We start from the raw sequence: 15000 nt of genomic DNA on the forward strand, positions 1-15000 counted from the left end.
GTAATGCCGAAACGGTGAGTGGTGCGATAAAATATTTCCCATTTGATTTCTACGACGTTTATCGGGCTCCGTAAATGCGGCGACAAATTTTTCGACATGTCCCGTGTAATATATCGCTCTCGAAGCTACTAAGATCGATAAATGCCACATTCTGAAAAAGCCCGTCTACGCAGTCCAACAGCACGCCGAAAGAGATGAAACGTTCGTCCGAAACGTTTTCCCGTATCTCTAGCCGTGTCGACGCTGTTAGACGGTAAATGTTTCGGAGGTGACGCCGGCGGACGTAGGACTGGATAAATTCTCGACCGTCCGGAGGTGCCGCCCGCGACCGGAGGTGCCGCCGGCGTCCGGAGGTACCGCCGGCGATCGGAAGTACCGCCGGCGTCTGGAGGTGCCGCCCATGTAACGCAACGCGCATTCACGCCTCTAACGGCGAGTGATGCGAGAGATCGCTTCACGCGAGAGTTTCACAATTTTATGCGAGCCTCGTACCCGCGCCGTCGAATCTTCCGACACAGCCCGAGAACCGCGTTTCGAAGCTGGTAGTTCGAGAAATTCGACATTTCTAGAAAATATGTCTACGCGGTCTGACGATACTCCGAGAGCGATGACACGTTCGTCCGAAACGTTTTTTCCCGTATCTCTAGCCGTTTCGGCGCTGTTCGCCCGTAAATGTTTCGGAGTTGACGACCTACGGCCGTAGGACTCTGAATAAATTCTCGACGGTCCGGAGGTGCCGCCGGTGATCGGAGGTACCACCGACGACCGGAGGTGCCGCCGGCGGCCGGAGGTACCGCCGGCGTCGGAGGTGCCGCCGGTGACCGGAGGTGCCGCCGGCGATCGGAGGTGCCGCCCATGTAACGCAACGCGCATTCACGCCTCTAACGGCGAGTGATGCGAGAGATCGCTTCACGCGAGAGTTTCACAATTTTATGCGAGCCTCGTACCCGCGCCGTCGAATCTTTCAACACGGCCCGAGAACCGCGTTTCGAAGCTGGTAGTTCGAGAAATTCGACATTTCTAGAAAATATGTCTACGCGGTCTGACGATACTCCGAGTGCGATGACACGTTCGTCCGAAATGTTTTTTCCCGTATCTCTAGCCGTTTCGGCGCTGTTCGCCCGTAAATGTTTCGGAGTTGACGACCTACGGCCGTAGGACTCTGAATAAATTCTCGATGGTCCGGAGGTGCCGCCGGTGATCGGAGGTACCGCCGACGACCGGAGGTGCCGCCGGCGACCGGAGGTACCGCCGGCGTCGGAAGTGCCGCCGGTGACCGGAGGTACCGCCGGTGATCGGTGGTGCCGCCCGCGGCCGGAGGTACCGCCGGCGACCGAGACTGCCGCGACGGTCTCGATTGCGCCGTCCATATGACGCTCGCGCTCGTATGCGTCCGTGCGTAGGACCGTGCGTCGCCGACCGCCCGGCCGGCCGGTTGGGTACTATAAGAGAGTCGCGCTCGTCGTTACGAACGAGTCGAGCGAGTCGGGCGAGTCGGACGAGTCGAGAAACGTACTTTTGAGTCACGACTAAGTAGCAGAAGTACGTCGCGTTCGGCGCGTCTCGAACGTTTCGTGCGTATTCTAACTTTATATTAAAAGGGAAAGAAGGAAACCACGAATAATAATCGAGCAGTACACGGGCAAGTCTCTTGGAAGAGACTTGTTGTCTCGCAAAGACGTGTTACGACTCGTTGTCGTCGTCGTGTCATAATTCTCCTTGGCGGCGGAGATTGCGATACGCGCTCCACTCGTTCGCCGCTGAACGCGCGTAAAATATACACACTTGTTTATACGATCACAGCATTGCCACGAGTCGGTGTCGCAAGACCGAATGGCTCTTATGTGGCGCGCACGCATCTAGTGTGTTGGCCGCGCGATTCCCTCTCGTTTTGAACGCAGCAGTGGAATCGTCGCGCTTACCGAACGTTTACTCCACGGATACGAGTTGGCGGAAGGGCAAGAAACGCTCTTCCCGCTCGCTTTGTACGCCGTAGCGAAAGATTTTTACTGGTCGTTCTTGAACGTACGAACCAGACAGAATTTGTCCTCGACGTCTAAGCATCGGCACCGTCGATCTAGCGTCAGGGTAAATCGCGCGGGTCTTTCGAGACCCGAGCATTTTAACATTTTGGGAGAATGAGAATGAGTATATGATCTTTGTTTAAGAAAAGAAAAGTCGATGATAATAATATATCAACAGAGATATAATAAGGATAATCAAGAGGAGAGAGAAGGCAGTTCTTAGCGAACCTTGTCGTTCTCTCGCGTATACTTTACGCAACGCACACAGTGTCGCCGACCGGCTAAGCAAGACCGGCGACAATGAAACGGCACACGAGCGTCGCGTCGGTGCCTGATTAACACCGGGCCACCGGACGCGCGCTCAAGAGAGCTAGCGACGAGTCTCTCGGGCTCGCTCGCGAGTTACTCCTTGCGAGTAACCGAACACGAAGCTCCCTGGTTGATCCTGCCAGTAGTCATATGCTTGTCTCAAAGATTAAGCCATGCATGTCTCAGTGCATGCCGAATTAAGGTGAAACCGCGAATGGCTCATTAAATCAGTTATGGTTCATTAGATTGTACCCACATTTACTTGGATAACTGTGGTAATTCTAGAGCTAATACATGCAAAACAGAGTCCCGACCAGTGATGGAAGGGACGCTTTTATTACATCAAAACCAATCGGTGGCGGGCGGCTCACCGTTCGTCCACCGTTTATTTTGGTGAATCTGAATAAATTTGTGCTGATCGCACGGTCCTAGCACCGGCGACGCATCTTTCAAATGTCTGCCTTATCAACTGTCGATGGTAGGTTCTGCGCCTACCATGGTTGTAACGGGTAACGGGGAATCAGGGTTCGATTCCGGAGAGGGAGCCTGAGAAACGGCTACCACATCCAAGGAAGGCAGCAGGCGCGCAAATTACCTACTCCCGGCACGGGGAGGTAGTGGCGAAAAATAACGATACGGGACTCATCCGAGGCCCCGTAATCGGAATGAGTACACTTTAAATCCTTTAACGAGGATCCATTGGAGGGCAAGTCTGGTGCCAGCAGCCGCGGTAATTCCAGCTCCAATAGCGTATATTAAAATTGTTGCGGTTAAAAAGCTCGTAGTTGAATCTGTGTCGCACACCGTCGGTTCACCGCTCGCGATGTTTAACTGGCGTGATGTGGGACGTCCTACCGGTGGGCTTAGCCTCGCGAGGGGCGGCCCAACTAATATCCCGTCGCGGTGCTCTTTACTGAGTGTCGAGTCGGGCCGGTACGTTTACTTTGAACAAATTAGAGTGCTTAAAGCAGGCTACCTTCGCCTGAATACTGCGTGCATGGAATAATGGAATAGGACCTCGGTTCTATTTTGTTGGTTTTCGGAACGAGGTAATGATTAATAGGGACAGATGGGGGCATTCGTATTGCGACGTTAGAGGTGAAATTCTTGGATCATCGCAAGACGGACAGAAGCGAAAGCATTTGCCAAAAATGTTTTCATTAATCAAGAACTTAAGTTAGAGGTTCGAAGGCGATCAGATACCGCCCTAGTTCTAACCATAAACGATGCCAGCTAGCGGTCCGCCGAAGTTCCTCCGATGACTCGGGCGGGCAGCTTCCGGGAAACCAAAGCTTTTGGGTTCCGGGGGAAGTATGGTTGCAAAGCTGAAACTTAAAGGAATTGACGGAAGGGCACCAGCAGGAGTGGAGCCTGCGGCTTAATTTGACTCAAATATTGGTGTATACGTGTTGGTTATAGATATATATATATATATATAGTAAATTCCTTTTCTCCTTTTACTGCTGAAATTACATGATATTATTTTTAACATAATATAACTTATTTTAATCTAGAGATAAAACGACAATATTTTATGTATTTGAGACTATATAAAAATTTTTTTTGTATATATATATAAAGAGAAGGTATTTAACGAAATATAACATATGAATAATATAGAGGTTATAAAGAAAATACAATAGTTTAACTTAAGATTACGGATGAATATATATATATATGTGTATATATATATGTTTTCATTTATACGGCGGTATGCCTTATGGTCTTAAATATATAATTGATAGTAAGAGTGGATTATATTATGTTGTAATTTTATAGGATGTATATATTTATTTATATGGATGGATTAACATTAGCATCGACTTGAGCGCTGATTTTTGCGAGTCCCATTTGAATCAGTGTGTCCCTGACATTGTATATAGAATTGTGAAAGATGTTGTTTCTTGATTGAATTTCTAATTTTACGAAGACCGCTCCATCCCGTGGGGGGTTAATTATGTTTATCCATCCTTTATTGCCTTCGAGCATTGTCTGACATATTTTTCGAGTTAGTATTGACCATGTTTTGGTTTCTTCGACGGGTTCTGTGTGTGCTAATCCACAGAGAAGCGCTTGCCAAGTCAGTTCTTTGAATCTGTCCTCGAGTATGAATACGTCGCACATGCGTCGCTGTACGAGTCGTCCCCAATCTCCTAGGATGACTTTAATTGTTAGGGTGTCCTCGTTTATTGTCTTAATAAATCCTCGTTTCCAACTGTCGCCTTCTTTAATTGCGACGTCTAGGTTTATTTGCATGGCTTTCGGCCATGAATGGAGGTATGAGGATTTTCTGTCCATTCTGAATTTTAATTCTTCTTCTAAGTCCTGCAGGTCCTTTGCGCTGTTTTGGGTTATATCCAAAAAAAATGCGGTGACTTTACTCTTATTACAGTTGCTTCTAGGCGGTTGCGTGTGAGGAGATCGGTTCTTAAATATTGAATATCCATTTTGTCTGTAGGAAAAATTTTTAGTTATATTAACGTTGATTTTTTTTTATAAAGCTGATAAGATGTAAGGTTTTAGTGGTTCAATATTTGGTTTTGTCACGTCCGGTCACATAAAATTTTTACTTTCACATGAAATAAATTCTAAGTCCTCTAAGCGCTGTTTGAAAAGCGCGCCAGTGCCGGCCATGATGCCTAACTCAGCCTAGTGACTAAGAGAGGCGCTGCGTAACATCTAGGAACTTCCCACTATGGGGAAACGCCCCCGCCACACTGAGCGTCACCCACTCTCGGGCCGCCGCAGCGCCAAGTCACCGAAAACGAAGGACCTAAGAGCGGTCCCAAAATCCGGGAGGTCACATCGCGACTCTGACTAGAGCAGTCATACCTTGAACGCTCTCCTAATTCTAAATCTAATTCAATTCTAACATTCTAACTCTAATATTATAAGTCCTAACTCTAGTATTAAAACTTTAACTTTAGTTAACTTTGTATCGTGTAGTGTTAATTTAGAATAAAAGTGTGTGTTTCATTTATAATAATTCTCCACATTTATTTTAAACAATTCCAATTCCAATTTCACGCGTTTCCAATATAATATTTTGCTTTAATATTATTACTATTCTAATATTACGATTTTAGTATTTCTAAAATATTCTAAAACGAGTTCTTCCAATCTGCACGTGTAGTGAAAATCTATTATATAAATAATTTTATTAGTGGAATCCAAGCTGCGACTTAGAGAGGACGAACCGCTCGTCGCTGCCGCACGATTTCACTTTTCTTATAAATTCTGAATTCTGCTGTGACTACTTTGAGAGGACGAACCGCTCGTAGTTACGCACTGGAACAATAACCGACAGTGAGGACCGCCGCACGTCGACTTATTGTAAAAGTGACGCAATATTCAGGATGTTTTATATTATAAATCATTATGCCTAAGACACGCCGTGCAGGCAGGAAAAACCAACTTCGCCGTTTAACCGCGCAACTCTACTATTCAGCACCATCAAGTGAATATTCAAATCTCATCGGCATCTACTATCATAACGACTCGGAGTACGATAATTTATTTGACGGAACCGCGCCGTTCGCTGTTAATAATAAAGACGTTAAACTGAGAAAGTGGCCCGTGCAATTGACTCCAATCGAAATCGAGAATCCTCGTATTCCGAGAGACGACATCCCGGACAACGATCCTCGTCGCACCCGGTACTTGCAAATCAGGGCGGACATCCTGCACACCCATTACGACGCGCCTATTCCAGAGCATCGGGGAACCACTGTCCACCCCCTAGAGATCAACTAAGGTAAGTCTCAACAATTATAAACAATTGAAATAAATAATAAAATTCAACGCTAAGATTCTAGTACTAAGGGATAAGACTATTTGCCGTCACAAATAGCCAAATTATCGAAATAATTTCAAACACATACGTGCGTGTATAATTATTGTTTAAACATATTTAAAATTAATATTTTCTACGAAATTTGAAATATAACTTTACACGTGGTCTCTAGAATATTCGTAAAGACTCTTGGAAAACTGCGTTTTCCAAGGGCCATAAAAGTGAAACTCAGTTTTTGCCTAGGGTCATAAAACTGACCCTTAGACCCTTGATAAAAAAAAGGGGTCTCGACGATTTCTCTTTTGCAAACTAAGCTAACGTAGCACACTCCATGAATATTCTAGAATTCCGAATAAAATAACGCGAACGTTTTATTCATTTATTTAATTCCATTTATTTAAATAATTCACCCATGTGCCCAATAAGGCCTCAGTACCTCACCGCTCTGTACATCTTGCCTCTTCCCGAAGAGGAAGAAGAGCCTATTGAACAGGGAACTCCTTACTGCCAAATATCAGTCGGGTTTATTAATAAAGAAACAAATGCCGCCCTTTGCGTAGATTGCCATATGCGCTTACGCGGTACTGCTCGAAACGAATGGTTGAACATTGCCAAACATTTGCTCGTAATCGGTAACTTACCAACCGGAATACTTTGCTCAGCGTGTAACTTCCATCGACTGTCGGTAACTCGGGACCCTCAACTCCACTGTTACCGTTGTCAGATCGCTTACCTACGGTACATCAACGGCGAAGAAACCTTTCGTATCGACACCGATGGTAACATCGTAATTACAATTTTCCACTCCGTCGATGATTCCCTCGAACGTTTTCAGGATTATATTCGATAATATCCCCATACTCCTGAGTAACATTTGCAACTCCCTCGTACGAATCTTAAGGCGACACCCTCCACTCCGCAAGACATTGAACCGTTGCGTGTAGCCTTAGCGGAACACCCTTCGTCGTGGGTATCCCCGGAAAAGTTTTCCGAAATACGACGTTGTTCAGCGCGATAGTCCGAACACGTGGACCGCGATAATCATTTCTCGCGAATTTCACGCCGCGACTGCGCTCCGGACGTAACATGGCAGAGAGCCTTCCGACCTACGGATGGCTGCTCTGAGAATATCTTTTTGCTGGATCTTGTGCTCCGATTTCACCATCGGCACCACAAGCCACTATTTATGGCGTCACTGGACATAGCGAAAGCCTTCGATTCTGTCTCTCACAAGACGATAGAAGAAACACTGGGAAACATGGGTATACCGCCCCCCATGAAGTTATACATTATTGATGTATACCAACGAAGCTCCACGACTTTATGCTGTGGTTCATGGTCATCAAGAAGCATTCGGCCAACATGCGGTGTCAAACAAGGCGATCCTCTATCGCCAATCATATTTAAGATGATTATGGACCGAATGTTAAAAAAGCTCCCTAATGACATCGGGACGCGCATCGGCGGCTCAGTGATAAACGCTGTAGCCTTCGCCGATGATTTACTATTATTTGCTTCGACACCACATGGACTTCAGAAGCTGCTTGACCAGTCGACAGAGTTCTTAAGGAAGTGTGGCCTTCAGGTCAATGAATCAAAATGTATTACTGTCTCCCTAAGAAATGTTCCTCACGAGAAGAAGACTGTTGTGGACCGTGAGACAGTGTTTCTATGTCAGAATAAAGTTCTACCAGCGCTAAAGAGGACATATGAGTGGAACTACCTAGGTGTCCCCTTTACACCAGAAGGCAGAATGAAGCTGGACCTCACGCAAAAGCTCCAAGTGTCACGTCCGGCCGCTAAACATTTTTCATTTTCTTATGTTTCTCATACAAATAATTCTACGTCCCTAGCGCTGTTTGAAAAGCGCGCCAGCGACGGCCATGATGCCTAACTCCGCCTAGTGCCTAAACGTGGCGCTGCGTAGCGCCTAGGAACTTTCCCACCACGACGAGCGTTCCCACTACGGCAAGCGTCCCCCACCATGGACCGCCGCAACGCCGAGCCGCCGAAACGAAGGACCTCAGATCAGTCCCAAACTTAGTCAGTTCTAATTGCGACTCCAACCAGAGCAGTTCTACTCCGAACGCTCTCTAACTCTAAATCCTAGTTCAAATTCTAACTCTAATTCTAAATCTCAATAATAAGCTCTAACCCTAAGATTTGATTTTTTTGTATTAAGTGCGTCTAGTGTTAACTTTAAATAAATTGTGTGTTTTATATTAACAATTCTAATATTTATTTGAAAATACAACCTCATCTTTAACCTCACGCGTTTCTACATCTTATATTTATTCTCAAAATCTCTAAATTCAGTTGTTTCTCCAGCGTGCACGTGTCGTATAATTACTTATTAAATAAACTATTATCGATTGAATTCTAGGCTGCGATTTAGAGAGGACGAACCGCTCATCGTTGCTAACAATTCATTTCTTCTATTGTTACGTCCGCGCGGAGTCGCGGGGTATAATTCGCGGAATATATTTTCACGAACAACGTATTCGGACTATTGCGCAAGACAACGTCGCTTTTCGGAGATTTACTTCCGGGGATTGCCCGCGACGGAGGCTATCCGAATATATGGTCACGCGTCCAGAACGGATAGATACAAGAGTGAATAGGAAACACGAATTTGCGTTGTTTAGTTAGAGGTATTCTGGGTACCTGTCGAACGAATAATTAATCGCGTGGAAAACGGTCACTACTGTATTGCCGTCACTGTTCGTGTAGGGAGTTTCTTCTCCGTCGAGATACTTTAGATATGCGATTTGACACACGAGACAATGGTGGTGTGGGTCGCGAGTTTGTGTCAATCTGTTCAAATTACACACGGAACACGTTATCCCAGTGGGCAACTCACCGATTATGAGGAGGTGCTTTACTGAAATTACCCAATTAGACTTTTCGCTTGTGCTTAATTTGAAGTAACAACGTATGCACAACGCGGCGTCCGTACCTAGATGAATGTACCCTGTGGCACGTTGACAATAAATCGTCTCGACAGTCTCGATTGTCTCGTATTCCTCCTCAAAGGGTGGAATAATATGGTTGGAAAAACAACGCGGACACATGAGTAATATATTGTTTAAACAATTAAAGCGTGTTAATATTGGAAAATATCCGTTCTCTTACTCTAGCACGAAAAGCGAAACCGGCTAAAGAATTTGGAAAGAGAAATCGCTCCTTTGTCTTTTTTTTTTATGACTGACCCTTTTTTTTCTATCGGACCCGAGTTTCACTTTTATGACTGACCCTTTTTTTCTATCATGACCCGAGTTTCACTTTTATGACTCTGTAGCTACGTACTATTTTAGTTTGGTTTGCCCGTTGAAGAAGTTGTTCATTTACAGTTAAAATAGAACGTTATTGTTACTTTTAAGTGACCGAAGGATCATAAGTTGACGAGAGATATTTCTTCTACTTACTTTTTAGTCGAGCTTGTAGTTGGTGGGTGGCAGTTCCACGATGTTTTGGAGTGGCTTCTCGTATTGCTCGTGCAAGGCTTCAGCTCTGCGTTGGAGGATTTGCGGGGGTCGTTTTCTGGGATGTCGACTCGCCAGTCGACCCCCGCCGGGGCTCAGGTTTTTCGATGTCGATTTGCGATAATTTCGCGGGCCACTCTCTTAATAGCACGTGTTTGGTGAATAATGCCTCGTATTCAGGATCGTTGTAATAATCTGTGCCAATAATAGCTGAATATTCGTTTGGTTTTGCCGGGTAGTAATAACGCGCGACTATTCGACGAAGCTGATTCTTCCTTCCTGCACGGCATCTCTTAGGCATTATAAATCATATAGAACATTCTGGAGACTGCGCTACTTTCACAATAAGTCGACGTGCGGCGGTCCTCACTGTCGGTTATTGTTTCGGTATATGACTGTGAGCGGGTTGTCCTCTCGAAACAGTCATTACAGGTTCCAGAATTTAATAGAAGAAATGAATTGTTTAGCAACGATGAGCGGTTCGTCCTCTCTAAATCGCAGCCTAGAATTCAATCGATAATAGTTTATTTAATAAGTAATTTATACGACACGTGCACGCTGGAAAAACAACTGAATTTAGAGATTTTGAGAATAAATATAAGATGTAGAACTAGAAACGCGTGAGGTTAAAGATGAGAATTGTATTTTCAAATAAATGTTAGAATTGTTAATATAAAACACACAATTTATTTAAAGTTAACACTAGACGCACATAATACAAAAAATCAAATGTTAGAGTTAGAGCTTATTATTAGATTTAGAATTAGAGTTAGAATTTGAACTAAGATTTAGAGTTAGAGAGCGTTCGAAGTAGAACTGCTCTGGTTGGAGTCGCGATTAGAACTGCCTAAGTTTGGGACTGATCTGAGGTCCTTCGTTTCGGCGGCTCGGCGTTGCGGCGGTCCATGGTGGGGGACGCTTGCCGTAGTGGGAACGCTCGCCGTGGTGGGAAAGTTCCTAGGCGCTACACAGAGCCACGTTTAGGCACTAGGCGGAGTTAGGCATCATGGCCGTCGCTGGCGCGCTTTTCAAACAGCGTTAGGGGACTTAGAATTATTTGTATGAGAAACATAAGAAAATGAAAAATGTTTAGCGGCCGGACGTGACACCTCCCCCCTTTAATAGAAAATGTTGGACCATGTTCCAACATTTTCCGAATTTATTCTAGGGATTAATAATATATATGTTATGGTTTTTCTTATTTTCTACGCTTAGTTCTAATTTTCGCTATCGCGTTGATAGAGTTTAACTTCTTCTGAGAAAGGTTACGCAGTTCTCTATAGTCAATTTGCACTTCACTCGCTCGCACTTTTTCGGTTGGAGGGGGTTGGTTTCCTTGTATGGGGGGTGGGGCTAGGGGCGCAGAATCTTCGGTCGTCGAAGGGGGATTTAGTGGTAACAACTCTTTTCCATTGTTCTGCCCTTGGTCTGCTAGTCTTCCGAGATGTAGCAGGACATTAGTCACTGAAGTCCAGATGGCTCCCAAAAGATGTATACTCCACCCGTATACGGAGTGATGTGCGTAACCGTGGATGAGTGTGTCGATTATTAGTTTAGTGAGACGCGCAGCGACGAATATTCCCAGTATTCCGGCACTGGCGGATCCGAAAGATATAAAACCTTTCCAGAGACGTGCTCCCGCGTTTTCTGCTATTTGATCCAGCGATTTTTCGTTAAAGATGAGGTTGTATTTTCAAATAAATATTAGAATGTTAATATAAAACACACAATTTATTTAAAGTTAACACTAGACGCACTTAATACAAAAAATCAAATCTTAGAGTTAGAGCTTATTATTAGATTTAGAATTAGAGTTAGAATTTGAACTAGGATTTAGAGTTAGAGAGCGTTCGGAGTAGAACTGCTCTGGTTGGAGTCGCGATTAGAACTGCCTAAGTTTGGGACTGATCTGAGGTCCTTCGTTTCGGCGGCTCGGCGTTGCGGCGGCCTATGGTGTGGGACGCTTGCCGTAGTGGGAACGCTCGCCGTGGTGGGAAAGTTCCTAGGCGCTACACAGAGCCACGTTTAGGCACTAGGCGGAGTTAGGCATCATGGCCGTCGCTGGCGCGCTTTTCAAACAGCGTTAGGGGACTTAGAATTATTTGTATGAGAAACATAAGAAAATGAAAAATGTTTAGCGGCCGGACGTGACACGACTCGACGCACTGGTATCTTACGTGCGCCGCTCACTTGAGGTACAAGTATATGAGGTTAAGGAAGAACCACGAATCAAGACAGATGCAGGATTGAGGAAACCCGATCTTCTAGCAAAAATGGGAATCACGGCAATAGTGCTTGACGCACAGGTCATCAACGACCAATTCAATCTCGACGACGCACACAACAATAAAATCCAGTACTACGCGAGAATGGAGAGTCTAATAAAGCAAAAATACGGAGTGAGAAACGTAGTATTTTCATCCATAACTCTATCATGGAGAGGACTATGGAGCCAGAAATCCGTGGAGTGCCTAACAGGCCTGGGCATCATTAAGAAGAAGGACATCAAGATCTTGTCAACAAGGACCATCATTGGAGGCCTGGCGTGCTTCCACATATTCAACAGGTCGACGCAAGTACGGGAACGAGCGGGATAGATGTTGGAGGACTGCTGGAGGGAGGAAGTCGTCTGACATAAACTGCCGAAAGACATAATGTTGTATAGAAATATATAATTGAAAAAAAAAAAAAAAAAAAAAATAGCCAAATGCCGCGTCATCTAATTAGTGACGCGCATGAATGGATTAACGAGATTCCCACTGTCCCTATCTACTGTCTAGCGAAACCACTGCCAAGGGAACGGGAGCTTGGAAAAATTAGCGGGTAAAGAAGACCCTGTTGAGCTTGAATCTAGTCTGGCACTCTAAGGAGACATGAGAGGTGTAGCATAAGTGGGAGATGGTAACATCGCCGGTGAAATACCACTACTTTCATCGTTTCCTTACTTACTCGGTTAGGCGGAGCGCGTGCCCCGAGGGCTTCGCGCCCCGGCGGTCACGGTGTTCTAGAGCCAAGCGTGTCAGAGTGGTGTGAGGCCTCGGCCGATCGCCGTTAATACTCCCGCGTGATCCGATTCGAGGACACTGCCAGGCGGGGAGTTTGACTGGGGCGGTACATCTGTCAAAGAATAACGCAGGTGTCCTAAGGCCAGCTCAGCGAGGACAGAAACCTCGCGTAGAGCAAAAGGGCAAAAGCTGGCTTGATCTCGATGTTCAGTACGCATAGAGACTGCGAAAGCACGGCCTATCGATCCTTTTGGCTTGAAGAGTTTTCAGCAAGAGGTGTCAGAAAAGTTACCACAGGGATAACTGGCTTGTGGCGGCCAAGAGTTCATAGCGACGTCGCTTTTTGATCCTTCGATGTCGGCTCTTCCTATCATTGCGAAGCAGAATTCGCCAAGCGTCGGATTGTTCACCCGCCAACAGGGAACGTGAGCTGGGTTTAGACCGTCGTGAGACAGGTTAGTTTTAATCTACTGATGACTAGTCATTGCGATAGTAATCCTGCTCAGTACGAGAGGAACCGCAGGTTCGGACATTTGGTTCACGCACTCGGTCGAGCGGCCGGTGGTGCGAAGCTACCATCCGTGGGATTATGCCTGAACGCCTCTAAGGCCGTATCCTCTCTAGTCGAAGGTGGCAATGATATCTCTAGGAGTCTCGTGAGTCGAAACAATGTGACACTACTAGGCGACCGGTCCACGGGCCGGTCGTCGCACGAGCCCGGTTTGCCGTACGGCGCCATCGCCCGTCGTCGGGATCTCACCGCTACGACGGCACGGCGTCTAACGGTCGATCATGGGTTTCGCAAGTTCGATATCGAGACTCGGAATCGTCTGTAGACGACTTAGGTACCTGGCGGGGTGTTGTACTCGGTAGAGCAGTTACCACGCTGCGATCTGTTGAGACTCAGCCCTCGGCTTGGGGATTCGTCTTGTCGGTTAGACGAGACCCCACACCGTTCGTCGCTCGTCGGCGAAAGCAACACGCCGCGAACGGACTTAGTATCGTACGTCGCTCGTCGGCGAAAGCAACACGCCGCGAACGGACTTAGTATCGTAGGTCCCTCGACGGCGAAAGCAACACGCCGCGAACGGATTTTGTAACGTACGTCGTTCGTCGGCGAAAGCAACACGCCGCGAACGGACTTCTAATACGCGGCGGTCGCGGCCGGAGGTGCCGCCCGTGACATTAACCGTACCGTAACGCCGAAACAGTGAGTGGTGCGATAAAACATTTCCCATTTGATTTCTACGACGATTATCGGGCTCCGTAAATGCGGCGACAAATTTTTCGACATGTCCCGTGTAATATATCGCTCTCGAAGCTACTAAGATCGATAAATGCGACATTCTGAAAAAGCTCGTCTACGCAGTCCAACAGCACGCCGAAAGAGAGGACACGTTCGTCCGAAACGTTTTCCCGTATCTCTAGCCGTGTCGACGCTGTTAGACGGTAAATGTTTCGGAGGTGACGCCGGCGGCCGTAGGACTGGATAAATTCTCGACCGTCCGGAGGTGCCGCCGACGCACGGAGGTACCGCCGGCGTCCGGAGGTGCCGCCGGCGATTGGAGGTACCGCCGGCGTCCGGAGGTACCGCCGGCGTCCGGAGGTACCGCCGGCGTCCGGAGGTACCGCCGGCGTCCGGAGGTACCGCCGGCGTCCGGAGGTACCGCCGGCGTCCGGAGATACCGCCGGCGTCCGGAGGTACCGCCGGCGATCGAAATTACCGCCGGTGATCAGAGGTGCCGCCCGTGTAAAGCAACGCGCATTCACGCCTCTAACGGCGAGTGTTGCGAGAGGTCACTTCACGCGAGAGTTTCACAATTTTATGCGATCCTCGCACCCGCGCCGTCGAATCTTTCGACACGGCCCGAGAACCGCGTTTCGAAGCTGGTAGTTCGAGAAATTCGACATTTCTAGAAAATATGTCTACGCGGTCTGACGATACTCCGAAAGCGATGACACGTTCGTCCGAAATGTTTTTTCTCGTATTTCTAGCCGTTTCGGCGCTGTTCGCCCGTAAATGTTTCAGAGTTGACGCCCTACGGCCGTAGGACTCTGAATAAATTCTCGATGGTCCGGAGGTGCCGCCGGCGACCGAAGGTGCCGCCGGCGACCGGAGGTGCCGCCGGTGATCGGAGGTATTGTCGGCGACCGGAGGTACCGCCGGCGTCGGAGGTGCCACCGGTGACCGGAGGTACCGCCGGCGATCGGAGGTGCCGCCCGTGTAAAGCAACGCGCATTCACGCCTCTAACGGCGAGTGATGCGAGAGATCGCTTCACGCGAGAGTTTCACAATTTTATGCGTGACTCGTACCCGCGCCGTCGAATCTCTCGACACGGCCCGAGAACCGCGTTTCGAAGCTGATAGTTCGAGAAATTCGACATTT

The 15000-nt window shown here is 47.2% G+C and overlaps 2 pseudogenes; both read left to right on the top strand.

Moving 5' to 3' along the window:
• The first annotated feature begins 2459 nt into the window (after positions 1-2459).
• Positions 2460-3638, top strand: LOC145945752 (small subunit ribosomal RNA; annotated as a pseudogene).
• An 8781-nt stretch (positions 3639-12419) lies between these two features.
• Positions 12420-13538, top strand: LOC145945762 (large subunit ribosomal RNA; annotated as a pseudogene).
• Positions 13539-15000: the final 1462 nt, after the last annotated feature.

This window comes from Prenolepis imparis, unplaced genomic scaffold (genome assembly GCF_030444845.1).
Source record: "Prenolepis imparis isolate NDT839.2.m4 unplaced genomic scaffold, iyPreImpa1.0 SCAF_14, whole genome shotgun sequence".
NCBI lineage: Eukaryota > Metazoa > Arthropoda > Insecta > Hymenoptera > Formicidae > Prenolepis > Prenolepis imparis.